Source organism: Arachis ipaensis, chromosome B8 (genome assembly GCF_059453495.1).
Source record: "Arachis ipaensis isolate K30076 ecotype BB chromosome B8, ASM5945349v1, whole genome shotgun sequence".
Lineage (NCBI taxonomy): Eukaryota > Viridiplantae > Streptophyta > Magnoliopsida > Fabales > Fabaceae > Arachis > Arachis ipaensis.
Genome location: NC_142443.1, coordinates 98,263,190 through 98,274,074, shown reverse-complemented (window position 1 = coordinate 98,274,074; position 10,885 = coordinate 98,263,190). Strand labels below are relative to the sequence as shown.

The 10,885-nt window shown below is 36.9% G+C and overlaps 1 non-coding gene across 1 annotated transcript; it reads left to right on the top strand.

Annotated features, from left to right (window-relative positions):
• The first annotated feature begins 677 nt into the window (after nt 1–677).
• On the top strand, nt 678–785 carry LOC148548957 (small nucleolar RNA R71). The gene has a single exon (XR_015897945.1). It is a non-coding gene; the product is annotated as a small nucleolar RNA R71 (small nucleolar RNA).
• Nucleotides 786–10,885: the final 10,100 nt, after the last annotated feature.

The window sequence follows — 10,885 nt, the reverse complement described above, 5'->3', positions numbered from 1 at the left end:
ATCCTTTTACTCAGCTGGCCCACTTGTGTCTCTAAATTTCTAATTGAGGACATTGTTTCATTCATGAAACTCACAGTGGCCTTAGATAGATCAGGGACTAAGTTTGCTAAATTAGAAGTATTTTGTTCAGGGTTCTCTGTCTGTTGCTGAGTGGATGATGGAAAAGGTTTACTATTGTTAAACCTATTTCTTCCACCATTATTAAAGCCTTGTTGAGGCTTTTGATCCATCTATGAGAGATTTTGGTGATTTCTCCATGAGGGGTTATAGGTGTTTCCATATGGTTCACCCATGTAATTCACCTCTGCTATTGCAGGGTTCTCAGGATCATAAGCTTCTTCTTCAGAAGATGCTTCTTGAGTACTGTTGGATGCAGCTTGCATTCTATTCAGACTCTGAGAAATCATATTGACTTGCTGAGTCAATATTTTATTCTGGGCCAATATGGCATTCAGAGTATCAATTTCAAGAACTCCCTTCTTCTGAGGCGTCCCATTACTCACAGGATTCCTCTCAGAAGTGTACATGAATTGGTTATTAGCAACCATGTCAATGAGTTCTTGAGCTTCTGCAGGCGTTTTCTTTAGGTGAATGGATCTACCTGCAGAAGTATCCAATGACATCTTAGCTAATTCAGACAGACCATCATAGAATATATCTAGGATGGTCCATTCTGAAAGCATGTCAGAAGGACACTTTTTGGTCAGTTGCTTGTATCTCTCTCAAGCTTCATAGAGGGATTCACCTTCTTTCTGTCTGAAGGTTTGAACATCCACTCTAAGCCTGCTCAGCTTTTGAGGAGGAAAAAACTTGGCTAAGAAAGCCGTGACCAGCTTATCCCAAGAGTTCAGGCTATCTTTGGGTTAAGAGTCCAACCACACTCTAGCTCTGTCTCTTACAGCAAAAGGGGAAAAGCATGAGCCTGTAGACTTCAGGATCTACTCCATTAGTCTTAACAGTATCACAGATCTGCAAAAATTCAGTTAAGAACTGAAAAGGATCTTCAGATGGAAGTCCATGGAACTTGCAGTTCTGCTGCATCAGAGAAACTAGTTGAGGTTTCAGCTCAAAATTGTTTGCTCCAATGGTAGGGATGGAGATGCTTCTTCCATGTAAATTGGAATTAGGTGCAGTAAAGTCACCAAGCATCCTCCTTGCATTATTATTATTTTCGGCTGCCATCTCCTCTTCCTGTTCGAAAATTTCTGAAAGTTGCTTGCTGGATTGTTGTAATTTAGCTTCTCTTAGTTTCCTCTTTAGAGTCCTTTCAGGTTCTAGATCTACTTCAACAAGAATATTCTTGTCTTTGCTCCTGCTCATATGAAAAAGAGGGGACAAAAAAATAATAATAATAGGGATCCTTTTTACTACAGTATAGAGGTCCCTGTGTGAGTAGAAGAAAAGAAGAAGAGAAAATATGAACTCAGAGAGAGAGAGGGGGTTCGGATTTTTGGTGAGTGAGGAAGAGATGTTAGTAAATGAATAAATAAATAGAAGAAGATGAGAGGTGAGAGGATTTTCGAAAATAATTTTTGAAAAATTGGTTAGTGATTTTCGAAAATTGTTTTTTTAAAAAAAGTTAGTAATTTTCGAAAATTAAGATCAAAAATTAAAATAATTAGTTAATTAAAAAGAAATTTTGAAAAAGAGGGAAGATATTTTCGAAAATTAGAGAGAGAGAGTTAGTTAGGTAGTTTTGAAAAAGATAAGAAACAAACAAAAAGTTAGTTAGTTAGTTGAAACAAATTTGAAAATCAATTTTGAAAAGATAAGAAGATAGGAAGTTAGAAAAGATATTTTAAAATCAAATTTTTGAAAAAGATAAGATAAAAAGATATTTTTGAAAAGATATGATTGAAATTAATTTTGAAAAAGATTTGATTTTTAAAATCACAATTAATGACTTGATTCACAAGAAATCACAAGACATGATTCTAGAACTTAAAGTTTGAATCTTTCTTAACAAGTAAGTAACAAACTTGAAATTTTTTAATCAAAACATTAATTGTTGATGATATTTTCGAAAATTATGAGATAAAATTAAGAAAAAGATTTTTGAAAAATATTTTTTATAATTTTCGAAAATAAATAAAAAATGAAAAAGATTTGATTTTTGAAAAAGATTTTGAAAAAGATAAGATTTTTAAATTGAAAATTTGATTTGACTCATAAAAACAACTAGATTTTAAAAATTTTTGAAAAAGTCAAATCTAATTTTCGAAATTTTAAGAGAGAAAAAGAGGGGAAAGATATTTATTTATTTATTTATTTATTTTATTTTATTTTTGAAATTTTAATGATGAGAGAGAAAAACATGAAAAAAGATGCAATGCATGAAAATTATGGATCAAAGCAAGGAATGCATGTAAGAATGCTATGAATGTCAAGATGAACACCAAGAACACTTTGAAGATCATGATGAACATCAAGAACATATTTTTGAAAAATTTTTAATGCAAGGAAAACATGCAAGACACCAAACTTAGAAATCTTTAATGCTTAGACACTAAGATTTCAAGAATGCATATGAAAACACCATACAACACAAAACAAGAAAACATCAAGATCAAACAAGAAGACTTACCAAGAACAACTTGAAGATCATGAAGAACACTATGAATGCATGAATTTTTCGAAAATTTTATGCAAACTTTAAAATATGCAATTGACACCAAACTTAAAAATTGACTCAAGACTCAAACAAGAAACATGAAATATTTTTTTTTATTTTTATGATTTTATGATTTTTTTGGATTTTTCGAAAATTAATGTGAAAAAAAAAATAAGGATTCCAAAATTTTTAATATGAATTCCAGGAATCTTGTACTCTTATTCTAAAGCTCCAATCTGAGGGTTAGGCATGGCTTAATAGCCAGCCAAGCTTTAGTATGTAACTCAGACATGCCACAGCTGACATTCCAATTAACTTGCCTCTATGCTGATGATTGGAAGCCCCTATCCAAAAGAATTAGACATGGCTTTACAGCCAGCCAGGCTTTCAACATGCTTCATGAAACTCTAGAATTCATTTTTAAAAATTTTAGAATAATTTTCGAAAACAGATGAGAGATTTTTGAAAGATTTTTGAAGAAATTTTTTTTTTTGAAAACTTTTTGAAAATAAAATAAGAATAAAATTACCCAATCTGAGCAACATGATGAACCGTCAGTTGTCCAAACTCCAACAATCCCCGACAACGGCGCCAAAAACTTGGTGCACGAAATTGTGATCTCAGGCAACGGCGCCAAAAACTCTGTACGCACGTCTTAATAAATTGTTTTTCATTCACAACTTCGATACAACTAACCAGCAAGTGCACTGGGTCGTCCAAGTAATAAAACTTTACGTGAGTAAGGGTCGATCCCACGGAGATTGTTGGTATGAAGCAAGCTATGGTCACCTTGTAAATCTCAGTCAGGTGGATATCAAATAGTTATGGAGTTTTCGAAAATAAATAATAGATAGACAGAAAATAAAGATAGAAACACTTATGTATATCATTGGTGAGAATTTCAGATAAGCGTATAGAGATGCTTTCGTCCCTCTGAACTTCTGCTTTCCTGCTGTTTTCATCCAATCAATCCTACTCCTTTCCATGGCTGGCTTTATGTAAGGACATCACCATTGTCAATGGCTACTTTTCATCCTCTCTAGAAAATGGTCCGATGCGCTGTCACTGCATGGCTAATCGTCTAGAGGCATCACTGTGGCCAATGGCTGCATCCCATCCTCTTGTGAAAATGGTCCAAATGCTCTGTCACAGCACGGCTAAACATCTGAGGTTCTCGATCATACTGGAATAGGATTCACCCTCTTTTTGCGTCTGTCACTACGCCCAGCACTCGCGAGTTTGAAGTTCATCACAGTCATTCAATCCCAGAATCCTACTCGAAATACCACAGACAAGGTTTAGACTTTTCGGACTCTCATAAATGCTGCCATCAATCTAGCTTATACCACAAAGATCCTGATTAAGAGATCCAAGAGATACTCATCCAATCTAAGGTGGAACGAAAGTGGTTTTCAGGCACGCGTTCGTGGGAGAATGATGATGATTGTCACATTCATCACATTCATATTGAAGTGTGAATGAATATCTTAGAAGCGGAATAAGTTGAATCGAGTTTTTCCACTTCTCATACATTCACCCGAGAGTTGTGCCTGAAGTATGCCAACTTTGTGCCCAAGGCACGCGCACGCGCACCTTGCGCGTACGCGCCCCTCTCAAAATAAGCCATCGACGCGGACGCGCCATGTACGCGTACGCGCCGCCTCCATTTCATCAATCCACACTTACGCGCACATGTCGCACACGCGTGGATTGCCCTATTTCACTCACCTCCTTTTCTTCTCCTCTTTCCATTTCTTTCCTTCTTCTCTTTTCTTTTCCATTCTTAAAATATCATCCAACACTACTAAGCATCATATAACACCATTTCCACTTGAAAACCAAGTACATGTTACGTTGCCTTCATGCATCTTAACTCTTTGAATTGCATGTTTTGGCCACCATTCATTCATCATCCATTGTTAGGCAATTGTACATTATCAATGCATTTTTTTTAGGATGCTTGTTCTAATTGATCATCACCTATTTCATGCATTGAGATTTTTGAAATTGTGAAATTGGATCGAAAGCTTACCTAGTGACATATTTTTGAGCTTTGTAAAGCTTTGTGGACCATGCTTGCTATGTGATTGATTTTTGACTTCTATATCCTTTTTTTCTTAAGTTCCATAGCATCCATGTGTTTCACCTCTATGTCACTTAGGTGTTACAACAACTTCAATAAGTGTCATTGTTTGATGTGTGAGCTCTCTATACCATTTTGTTCATCAAATTTACTTACACATCAATCAATGTTCATGCATTATCCAATTTCACAATCGCTTGATTTTTGCTTGAATGCTTTTATGCTTCTTCACTACTTGTTGGGTTGTTTTAGCCTACAAGTCTTTTAAAGTATCTCAAGCACACTAGAATGAGTGAAGTACATGTTTTATTTTGTATAAATGTGACATGATTTTGAAATACTAGAGTGTGAGTTCTAAACCGCATGCAAGTTAGAACCCATACACCTATTTTTCATTAATGTCACACTAATTCACTCACTCAATTCTAGTGATTCACCTCATTCCAACAATTCACGCTTCCTCGCTTTTGTATGTTTTCATCTTACGGTGTCTATTTTATTTTTCATTATCGATGCACCATAAGCAAAAATGGAAGCAGAAGGAAGAACACGCAGCACCGGTTGACCTACCAGCTGAAGGTAGCAACTCGGAGAGTCGCCGTACCCCCTTGCTCATCTTTGAGTGCATCGAGGACGGTGCAAACTTTTAAGTGTGGGGAGGTCGTCCGACCGCTCGGCATGTTTGGGTGACAAGTTTCTAATCCCAACACTTTTGCATTTCATTTTTAGGTCTTTTAGGATTTTTAGTTGCATTTTCTTATTTTGCATATGTATATATTAAGATTAGTCAAAATCATGATATTTTCCAAGGATTTTATCTATAGGGCACCCCAATTGAAAAAAAAAATTAGAACTTGCTTGAATTATATACTTTGTGGAACATGATTTTTGAGCTAAGAACACAAGCATGTGAGATTTGAGCCTAATTATGTGGTTACATCATACATAACCACTTACTTTCATTCTTGTGTGCATTATTCTCTTCCTATGATTGTAATCTTTGATTTGTTTGATTCTTTATGTCCATTATTTTGTGTATACATGCATTTATATGATTGAGGCCACTGTTCAAAGAGCTCACTTACCCAATTAGCCTACCTTTTATCTTCCATTGTTAGCCGATTTTGAGCCTATACTTAACCCATTTGTTCTTAATTGTAGCACATTACAAGCTTAAGTGAAAAACAATAAATGTCCCTTGTTTGGATCTTTGATTAGCTTAGGCTAGTGAGAGTGTTTATCATTTGATTTTGGGAGAGTTGGGAACATTGGGTAGAGATAAAAGTGTGTTTTTGTAATTGTGTTGAGGATCTTGGGAATTGGGTACATACTCATGTATTAATCATGTGTAAACCATATGCATTGATGCTCTTGTATATATTTTAGTTTGAAAAAAAATTGAAAAAAAAAAATATATATATATATACAAAAAAAAGAGAAATAAAAAAAAGAAAGACTAATAAACCACTATTTCATGGTTTATATTGTGTTTTATTTGTGTGGTTTTATCATGATCTTTGCCCACTTATTCATTAAATAAGCATGCATTTATATTTCCTTCCTAAAGATGTTTTATGGTTGAAAACTTGCTTCCTAGAGACTTTTAATTATGTATTTTATTTCTCCCTTATTCCATTCGATGCCGTGATCTGTGTGTTAAGTGTTTCAGGCTTTATAGGGCATGAATGAGTTGGAGATTGGAAGGGAAGCCTACAAAAATGAAAGGAACACAAGAAATTGAGGAGATGACCAGCGAGAAGCGACGCGGCCGCATAGATGACGCGACCGCGCGGAAGAGAGCGATTTGCAGCGACGCGGCCGCATGGACGACGCGTCCGCGTGGCAAAGCATAAACGCGAATGACGCGTCCACATGAGCAACGCGATCGCGTGACGTGCGCGATCTGCATAATCTGCAGAATTCGCTGGGGGCGATTTTGGGCCCTATTTTGACCCGGTTTTCAGCCCAGAACAGCAGACTAGAGCCAGAGAACATGCAGAAACCAAAGACGACATTCATTCCGCATAGTTTTAGTTTTTAGATCTAGTTTTACTCCTCCTCTAGGTTTTCTCTCTACGCATTCATAGTTTTTAGGATAGGTTATTTTCATTGTTTTTGCATTGGGATATTGAGAAGAGTTATTTGCCTCATCAAGACTCCGACATTCTAGTTCGTTCTCTTCACTTGTCTCTTACTCTTCCATATTCCTTAATTTTATTTGATTTTACGATTGGATTATTTTAGCTTTTATTAATATAAGAATTACTTTTGCTTTTAATTAATGTTTTCATCATTACTTATCATGTCTTTCTTTAATTCCTACGTTGATGTTATGAATTTTACATTTACAATGAGTGAGTAGTTCCCTAACTTGATGGGGAGTTGATTGAAAGGAACCCTTGAGCGGAATATTCAAGAGAAAGGTTGTAATTGAGTTTATTGTTGGCTTGCTCTCTAGTTCCTAACACCAATCCTCCCAAGAGTGGATTGGAAATTGTGGATAGAACAGCATTCCAACTTGTTTGACCTCCCCTTACTTAGTAAAGGATAACTAAACGTAATAATTCTCAATTGTCAATTAATCCTGAGAGTATTCCATCAAGAATAGGGCTTCCATGTAATCAACTCCCAGTCAAGGTTTTTATTTAAATTTATATAAATTCTCCAATTTAATTTTCTGCCATTCAATCAAACATTTTTGAAAACATTCTGATTAATAAAATAGCACCCTTTCCTGCAACTCGTTGGGAGACGACCTAGGACTCATACTCCCAGTATTTTAATTTTATTTTCTGTGACACCCTTCTAAATTGATAAGCCGGATTTTTGGCGAGTTAAGAACTATACTTGCAACGTATATATTTTAACAATTTTTAATTCGCTAATTTCTGCCCGCATCAATTTTTGGCGCCGTTGCTAGGGAGTTGCAATAGAGTGCTATAGTTGTTAATTGGAATTTATTTATTTGCATTTTTATTTTATTTTGCTATTATGAGCTGCTTGTTTCTTTCGTTAGATGACGCGTTCACTTCCTGATCCAAGCTTGCCAATATTCGATCCTGAGATTGAAAGAACTATTTCACGAATAAGGCAAGCTAGGCGTCGGTTAGTCCTCTCTGAGGGCGGATTTGAAACGCCATTTGAGGAAGAAACCAGCCCCCGTTCTACTGATTCGGTTGTTTTACATACAGGTAACATGGCAGCAGCCAGAAGAGTTACTATCCAGGAGGCTGGAGCCCCTGATTTTTCAATGCAACCGTTCCAAGCGCATCATCCAGCGGTGGCTACAGATTTTGAAATAAAGACCGCACTGCTCAATTTGATGCCCAAGTTTCATGGCTTACCTGCTCAAGAGCCCATCAAGCACCTGAGAGATTTTCAGGCAGCCTGCTCTACTGTCAGGCGTGATGGTGCGAATGAAACTTCAATTTTACTGAAAGCCTTCCCGTTCTCTCTTGAGGGAAAGGCAAGAGAGTGGTACTACACTCAACCCGCAGTAACTGTATCCAGCTGGGATACACTCAGAAGAGAGTTTTTGGAAAAGTTCTTTCCAGCTGAAGTTACTGATAAACTGAGGAAAGACATTTCCATGATTGTTCAGGATGAATCCGAGACACTTTATGAGTACTGGGAGCGCTTCAATAATCTTCTGAAAGCATGCCCCCACCATATGATTGACAAGATAGTGTTACTCGGATATGTCACTGATAAACCCATATTTCATGAGTTCTTTTGTGCTTAATTTGAGTGATTTATACAATCCCTCACCTACTTATTCACATTAATTGCATGGTTTTACTTTCCCTTCCTTATTATGTCATATTGTGAAAAACATGTTTCCTAAGCTTTAAAAATTAATTATTTTAATTACCTTTATTTCCATTCGATGCCGTGATTATTGTGTTGAGTAGTTTCAGATTTTCTAAGGCAGAATGACTTAAAGGATGGAAAAGGAAACATACTAAAATGGAAGGAGAAAGAAAAATGGAGCTTTAAGGAAACTGGTATCCACGCGATCGCATGGATGACGCGATCGCGTGCCAAGCACGAATCAGCAGTGACGCGGCCGCATCACTGACGCGGTCGCATGACTGATGCAACTGCGTGACAAGGAAAAGCTCTGAATGACGCGACCGCGTGACCCACGCGGACGCGTGACAGAGGCCACGTATCAGAATTCACAGAATACGCCCCCAGCGAATTCTGAAGCCCTTTTTGGCCCAGATCCAAGTACAGACAGCATAGACCAGAGGTTATAAAGTGTGGGAATGCACCCATTCAAGAGAGAGCTCGCATATTTTACTTTTCAATGATTTAGATTTAGTTGAGAGGGAGATCTTCTCTCTCTCTCCCTTAGGATTTAGGATTTCTTCTTGTTTAAGAGTGACTCTCAATCCAGGTTTTATATTTCCTTGTTTTAAACTTCCCTTTCACTTTATTTATTTATTTCAGTATCTGAGTTGGCTATTTACCCTTATAATAGGATCTAAGAATTCTTCCATGTTACAGACTGTTATTTGAATTAATGATAATTGAGGTATTTTCAGTTTATGATTGTTCTCTTTGATTAAGTTACCATTACTTCCCATCTGAGGATATTTTTATTATTCCAGCAATTTTACTATTTCCCCTTTTGGTCCTGGTTAAGAATTCAATAACTCAACAGTTATTAAACTCAACATAATTGATAATCGTTATCTTGCTGATTGAGCTGAACTTAAGTAATCCTAACCTTTTCTTAGGAAATAAATAGGATTCAAAGGTCAATTTAATTAGCCCCTTGACTTTCCTTTGCCCTAGTAAAGGTTGACCAAGTGGAGTCTAGATTCAACCTTCATTATAGTTGAGAGAGATAACTACGTTGGACCTCCAACTTCTCTTACCTTACCAAAAGTTTGCTTTACAGTATTTATTTATTTTAACTGCCATTTACTTTGCTTGTCATTCAATTTACTTACCTCTCATCTTCCAAACCCCGATTACAACCTTTATAGCCAATAATAAGAACATACTTCCTCGCAGTTCCTTGAGAAGACGACCCGAGGTTTGAATACTCGGTTAACAATTTCTAAACGGGTTTGTTACTTGTGACACCCAACACGTTTGTACGAATGGATTTTTGTTGGTTTAGAGACTATATCTACAACGCGACTGTTTCTATGAATCGCTTTACTGGTAAAAATACCTGACGTCAAAATGGCGCCGTTGCCGGGGAACTGCTAACGTGTGCCTTATTATTGGTTATTGTAAATATTTTTCTTTTGCTTGCTTATTTATTTTTCTTTTTCCTTTTTATCTTTATTTGCTACTATAAACTCTCACCCCTCTCGCTTTTAGTTTGGTTCTAATATTGTTAAAGGAAATAGAAGTTACAGCAGGAATGTGTATCAAGGTCAGACCAATCAAGGATGGATGGAACCAAGAGGATCTAATCAACCCTTTTGGCAGCAACACCCTCCGTGATATCCTGGACAAAGACCATTCCACAGTGCATACCCAGCTGAAAGACATGGTGGACAATCTTGTAACTACCAACAAGCCCCACCCCGTGCATATAAACCATCCTTTCAACATAACCTCGAACCACCACACTCACAAGCTTCTCTTCACCATTCGCCACCATATGATCCTTCTTTACCCCAATACCAATCCAATCGTTCCCAATCACCACCACTTTCCTTTGTATCATGTCCAAGTCCAGCAACCCGAGAAGCAAAAGATCGCCTAAGAGAAACAGTAATTAAATTTCAAACAACCATTCAACAACTGGAGCAAGCGATGATTCAATGGGCTTCTAGGCGCTCAAATATACAAGGATCAACCACAGCTCCATGTGGACAGCCCAATGAAGAGTAGAGCATGAAGGAATTGCCAGAAACTCCAGTGGACAAGACAGAGCATGAATTTATACTAGAACAAGTAGAAGAAGCTGTCATTGTTCAAGAAAAAGAGTTGGTTGAAGATCTAGGAGATGCTGAACTTCCATGGGAATCCAGAATTGAGGAAAACTCCGTCCAGGATGCTACAGTTGATGCTAAGGAGGATACTGTACAATCTCCAAGGCAAGTCGTTTATGAAGAATCAGACGGAATAATCCAAGAAACAAATTCCCTCGATAATGATAGTCACAAGTCTAACTCTCTTAGTGATGAACTTGCATCCGCAAGTGAATTCTCTGAGATCGAAGAATC